Below are 6,972 nucleotides of genomic sequence, written 5' to 3' on the forward strand. Positions count from 1 at the left end.
CTGCTCTTCCAAAGGTCCTGAGTTCAATTCCCAGCAACCACATGGTGGCTCACAACCATCTGTTTGGGATCTGATGACCTCTTCTAGTATGTCTGAAGACAGCAACAGTGTACTCATATACATTAAATAAATAAATAAATAAATATTAAAAAAAGGAAAAATGCCACAATGCAACTTAATTCCTTGTAATCTAATAAAAAAAATCAACCAAAACCACAGCTATATTCAGCTTTCTCTTAAGTGTGCTGGAGCTAAACCTCCATTGGTGTGTTGAGTGATGTGTAGATTTGCACACCATTTTGTGACTTTGTAAGTCGGTTGGAGCTTGGTATCCATTCGTGCAGCCTTGGCTGTCCTGGAACTAGCTCTGGAAGATTTGTTTTTGTTATTTTAATTGTGTGTGTGTGTGTGTGTGTGTGTGTGTGTGTGTGTGTGTGTGTATGAATGCAAGTGTCCACAGAGGCTGAGAATTCAGATCCCTTGGAGCTGGGGTACTGGGAACAGAACTTGAGTCCTCAGGAACAGAAGTATGTGCTCTGAAGCACTGAGCCATCTCTTTTAAGATGGTATCTCTTAGAGCTACGTGTCTCTACCCTCTCAAACCGCCATCCCACAAACATGGATCAGGTAATGCAGTTTGTTGAGCCAAGTCGGCAGTTTGTAAAGGACTCGATTCGGCTGGTTAAAAGATGTACCAAACCCGACAGAAAAGAATTCCAGAAGATTGCCATGGCCACAGCAATAGGATTTGCTATCATGGAATTCATTGGCTTCTTTATGAAACTGATCCATATCCCTATTAACAACATTATTGTGGGTGGCTGAGTCCTTTCTCATCATGTGTCAAGTGAACCAATCAGGGGGGACAAGCTCACGAAGTAAAACCTTGCATGGATGCTTTGTGTTTTTGTTTCTTTCCGTCTTTCTATGAAGTTTTTTTATTTCTAAATTAAAATAATTTCAAAATAAACACTTTTTCCATAACAGACATTTATCAAATTTTAGTAAAAGATGATACTAGAAAAAAAAAAAGATGGTATCTCTTTCTATGTAGCCATGTTTGAACTAAAATTTGCTATGAAGACCAGACTGGCTTTGAATTAGCAATTCTGCTGCCTATACCTTTCTGATGTTGGTTGTTGGTTTGTAGAGACCTCTCTACACAGCCCTGGTTGTCCTGGAACTCACTATGCAGACTAGACTGGCCTTGAACTCAGAGATCCACCTCTCAAGTGCTGGAATTAAAGCTTGTCCCAGAACATTTAGCCATTTGCTTTTTTTTTTTTTTTTTTTTTTTTTTTTTTTTTTTTTTTTTTGTACAGGGTTTTCTATAGCCCAGTGTGGCCCGGAAGACGTTAAGCAGCAGAATTGGACCTTGGGATTCTGATCTTCCTGCTTCCACCTTCCAAATGTTATGGGGATAAATGCCAGAGATGAGCACATAATAATGTAGCACCTCAGTTTACGTAACCACAACATGGCTCTCTCTTTTTTAGTATTGTTGATATCCCGTTATCTTCAAGGCCACCAAATATTATTATCCTTCCTAGACAGTTGTAATATATATTTTTTAAAGATTTATTTATTTTATATATGTGAGTACACTGCCACTATCCTTAGATACACTAGAAGAGGCATCAGATCTCATTACAGATGGTTGAGAGCCACCATGTGGTTGCTGGGAATTGAACTTAGGGCCTCTGGAAGACTAGTCAGTGCTCCTAACCTCTAAGCCATCTCTCCAGCCCAACAGTTGTAATATGTTACATGTTTTAAAACTCACCCTCACCGGGCAGTGGTGGTGACGCCTTTAATCCCAGCACTTGGGAGGCAGAGGCAGGTGGATTTCTGAGTTTGAGGCCAGCCTGGTCTACAGAGTGAGTTCCAGGACTGAGTATCCAGAGATACACAGAGAAACCCTGTCTTGAAAAAAAAAAAAAAAAAAAAAAAAATCTCACCCTTACTTGAGGTGTCAGGGTGGGTTAGTACACAGGGAGACCTCACCCTCTCAGAGATGAAGGGGACAGAGGGAAGGGGAGGGGCTACATGTGTGTGGGGATCAGGAGGAGAGGTAGAGGGCTGCAATTGGGATGTAAAATGAATAAAAAAAAAGAGAGAAATAAAATCCTCACCCTTATTTCCTGAGCCCGTTGCCCTTTGAGAATATGTGTATTGTTTCAAGGTGTGTTACATCTATTAATACCTAATCTCTTTCAGGTGCTGGGCTGACTTTTGTGGTAGACGTCATCTAAGAACACAGGCAAAAGTGTGTCTTCATAGGAGAAATTTGCTTGGTGTGGTGGCATACCACTGCAATCCCAGTGCTTACGAGGCAAAGGCAGGAGGATTTTTAGTTTAAAACTAGCTTGATCTACATAGTCAGTTTCTCACTAGCTATGACTAAATAGTGAGACCTTGTTTTTGTTTTCAAAAAAACATACAAACAAAATAACCTCCCCCCCCCAAAAAAAGGGAAAAATATATAGAAAAAGAAAGTATTATAATAACCAAGCATACTAGAAAGTATGTCAAGCCAGGTGTGCTGGCACATGCCTTTAATCCCAGCACTTGGGAAGCAGAGGCAGGTGGATCTCTGAGTTCGAGGCCAGCCTGGTCTACAGAGTGAGTTCCAGGACAGCCAGGGCTACACAGAGAAACCTGGTCTCTACCTCTCCCCTCTCTATATATATTGCCCCCTGAAAAAGGTGGGTTACAGGTTAGGTTTGGGAGTTGGAACTAATCTACCGGGCAATTCATTATTTAAATAGTTGTGTGGGGGGAAATCTTCATATAGAGCAAAATAACTATTTTCTGAATGGGTGTCCTTGTGCGTATACACACACACACACACACACACAGAGAGAGAGAGAGAGAGAGAGAGAGAGAGAGAGAGAGAGAGAGAGAGAGAGACCCTGTTAGCTCCGAAATGGACTCTTGGAAGGATTAATCACCAATGATAAATGTTCACTGTCCCATAAGAGCCGGATTCATTGTGCTATTTTGAGCAAATCCTATTCGTCAGTGTCGACCCGTAATAGCATCCATCTGTTACACTGTTTGAGATCTGCCCATGAGGTCAGCCTAATGACCTGCTTGGCTCCAAATGACCACAGGACTAACAGGCCTGTGGCTATCACCAAACAATCTTCTTTGACCACTGCTGCTAAAGCCCAGCCTCACTTCTTCACCCTAATGTAAATGAGAAACCAGGTGGGGTGTTTCCTGTTCCCAAGTCTGCTCACCAACCCTACTGGGGAGAAGAAAGCACAGGCTTTCAGTGTCATCGATTCCTGAACACAGACAGAGTACGGACTTTGTAAGCACACTGTTTGCATAGTTAGCAATATAAAGATACACAGGCACAGGATCTCATCGTTCAAGAGCTTCCTTTATGATTATTCTTGACAATAGAAATGTCCCGAAAATTTTACTATGAGTGACACACCAAGTTGTGTTCACTTTGTGGATTCTGTAGCTAGGGAAAGTAAAGGTCATATAATAGGCAACAATACTGTGTATTGAGAAAAGGAAATTAGGCAACTCGGGAGATTGAGATGGACCAATGTGTAAAGATGCCAAGACTGGGTAACCTGAGCTGTATCCCCAAGAGCCACATGGTCGAAGGAGAAAATTCACCCCCCTCTACTTTTCCTCTGACTTCCATATTCACTTAGTGGGATGTGCACACCCCCACCCCCACCCCCCCACCCCCCACCCCCAGTAAATAAATATACTAATACTAATACAAATCAAACCAAAGTAAGCAGTAAGTTATATAGTGAAGATTTATGAGAATCACATTTTTGAGGCATTTATAACTGGTTTTATGGTCATGTATAAATAACCTAAGGTAGAATTTGTTTTCTTAAGATAATGGGCTGGAGAGATGACTCAATGGTTAAGAACACTGACTGTTCTTTCAGAGGTCCTGAGATCAATTCCCAGCAACCACATGGTGGCTCACAACCATCTGTAAATGGGATCCAGTTCCCTCTCTGGTGAGTCTTGGAATAGTTACAGTGTACTCATAAATAAATTATTTATTATTATTTTTAAAGATAATAGCTCATGTATTGCAGGATATCTTCTAATGACTGATCCTACCAACTCTAACTCCCAAATGTCAGCATTAGTACACATTCAGTTTGCTGTTGTTGTTTGGGCTCCAGGGATCAAACACAAGTTTGTGTGACCAGTGCTTTTACCCAGTGAGCATCTCCCCAGCTTCAATTTTTCCTACTAAACATTTAATTTGGGATCTAGAGAGATGTCTCAGTGATTAAGAACACTAGGGTCAGTGGTTAAGAGCACTGGTTAACTTTTTTTTTTGTTTGTTTTTGTTTTTTGAGACAGGGTTTCTCTGTGTAGCCCTGGCTGTCCTGGAACTAACTCTGTAGACCAGGCTGGCCTCGAACTCAGAAATCCGCCTGCCTCTGCCTCCCAAGTGCGCCACCACCACCTGTCGCACTGGTTAACTCAGGATGGATTCCCACAGCAGGTAAAAATTGTCTACAACTCCAGTGCCAGAGATTCTGATGCCCTCTGCTGGCCTCTATATGCACTGCATAGACATAACAGCTATGTAGGGGCAAAATTCCTGTAAACATAAAGTACACATATTATCTTTAAATCAACTAATTAATTTGATTGTTAGTGTGCAAAACAATAGCTTTTTTTATATAACATTTTGTCTTATGTATATTATTGTGATGGTTTGTATATGCTTGGCCCAGGGAGTGGCACTATTAGAAGGTGTGGCCCTGTTGGAGTAGGTGTGTCACTGTGGGTGTGGGCTTTGAGACCCTCATCCTAGCTGCCTGGAAGTCAGTATTCTACCAGCAGCTTTCAGATGAGGATGTAGAACTCTCAGCTACCCCTGCACCATGCCTGCCTGGATGCTGCCCTGCTCCTGCCTTGAGGACAATGGACTGAACCTCTGAACCTGTAAGCCAGCTTCTGTTGAATGTTGTCCTTTATGAGTTTCCTTGGTCATGGTATTTGTTCACAGTAGTAAATCCCTAACTAAGACAAACATAATACTTAATTCATATTCACCCATATCACTCTTTCTTGTCCAATTCCCTCATCATCTTGTAATATTTTATTCTTTTCTGTTCTTGGTACTTCCTGGTTAATTATGGGTTTAACCAATCTTCCCACTCCCCTTCCCACCCCAATGCTAAACCTAGAGACTCTGCCATACTACAAAAATATTCTCCCATACTTAAATTTTATCTATCATCTGTCTGTCTGTCTGTCTGTCTGTCTGTCTGTTTTTGTAGAATGTGATGGTGCTTACCATTAATCACAGCACTCTAAAGGCAGAGCTAGGCAGATTTCTGTGAGTCCAGGGCCAGCCTAGGCAGTGAGACTGTCTCAAAAACAAAACAACATTTTTGAGATAGAGTCTTACAAAGAAAGACCTTATTATTCCAGCAGTCTAGCCTTGAACATGCAATCCTTTCAAGTAGTTGAGATTACAGTTGTCCACCTGTACGGTAAAATATGAGATGGCTGGGTGATTCCAGCACTTGGGGTGGGGGTAGGGGGTGGGAGGATAAGAGAAGAGACAGGAAGGTCTTTTTGAGTTTGAGGTTTGTATGCTATATAGTGAGGTTCTTTCTCAAAAAAAAATGAGAGAGAGAGAGAGAGAGAGAGACTGAGAGAGAGACTGAGAGAGAGACTGAGAGAGAGAGAGAGACTGAGAGACACACACACAGACACATAGAGAGAGAAACTAACTCTAGGTGTTACTTATCAAGTGTGGGCTGGGTTTATTTGGAAGGTTTTGATTGATCCTGTCTTAATCAGGCAGCCGTCTAGTCTGAGAGAGCAGCAGTCCTAAAGAAAATCTTAGCCGGGCAATGGTGGCGCACGCCTTTAATCCCAGCACTTGGGAGGCAGAGGCAGGTGGATTTCTGAGTTCGAGGCCAGCCTGGTCTACTCCAGGACAGCCAGGGCTACACAGAGAAACCCTGTCTCAAAAAACCAAAAAAAAAAAAAAAAAAAAAAAAAAAGCTTAGGGAACAGCACTGCACACAAGACAACAGAAAGGAAGATGGGTCTTCCATCTTCATCTTTTACAGGAGTCTCATAAGGGAGAAGCTGTTTTTCTGGCCTTACTGACCCAGGACAGCACACAGTCAGATTTTACTCTTCTGTACCCACGTATTGTTTCCACTATATGTAGGGGGCAGACATTGTTTTCAATGCCTTCCTACATTCAGCACATGGTCTTAGACCAGGACATCACATCTCACACACTTCGTTCTGAGTCAGGAGTATGAGTGAGTCATGAAGAAATAGGAAACACAGTGCGTCAGAGGCTGGGCATTGTTAAGCTTGTAGGAGCGGATTACATTGGAAGTCCAAAATATAGGTATAGTGAGACTGATTACAATATTGTCCATAGAGGTCAGTTAATTTTGAGTAGATTGAGTACATAGTATGTAAGGAGAGGATGTGCATAGTTACAAACAAGCTTAAAGCACTATTACCTTGGTTACAGGTTGAGTGAAAGCTTGATTTATAAGGTCCAACTTTAAAGAATATTTCTCAGAAGAACCAGGTCCACAGAAACCCAGATGATGGACGAAGAGAACAGACAAGTTGTTCTCTGTGCAAAAACAGACAGAAAAATAAAATAAATAAATAAATAAATAGATAAATAGTAAATAAACAAATAAAAGTAGAGCCATAGTAAAAGCACTTGTCTAGTACTTTTTGTTTTTCGAGACAGGGTTTCTCTGTGTAGCCCTGGCTGTCCTGGAACTCACTCTGTAGACCAGGCTGGCCTCGAACTCAGAAATCCACCTGCCTCTGCCTCCCAAGTTCTGGGATTAAAGGCGTGCACCACCACTGCCTGGCTGTCTAGTACTTTCAAAGTCCAGTGTCTGTTCCACAGAAAGGAAGAGACAGACAGAAAGACAGCCCCATGAAATCAATAAGGAGTTATGTCTAAGATATTAAAGT

General features: G+C 41.8%; 1 pseudogene; it reads left to right on the top strand.

The window, feature by feature from the left end:
- Positions 1-603: 603 nt before the first annotated feature.
- LOC117718135 (protein transport protein Sec61 subunit gamma pseudogene) lies at positions 604-868 on the top strand (annotated as a pseudogene).
- The last annotated feature ends 6,104 nt before the right edge of the window (positions 869-6,972 follow it).

The sequence above is a fragment of the Arvicanthis niloticus genome, chromosome 12 (genome assembly GCF_011762505.2).
Source record: "Arvicanthis niloticus isolate mArvNil1 chromosome 12, mArvNil1.pat.X, whole genome shotgun sequence".
Lineage (NCBI taxonomy): Eukaryota > Metazoa > Chordata > Mammalia > Rodentia > Muridae > Arvicanthis > Arvicanthis niloticus.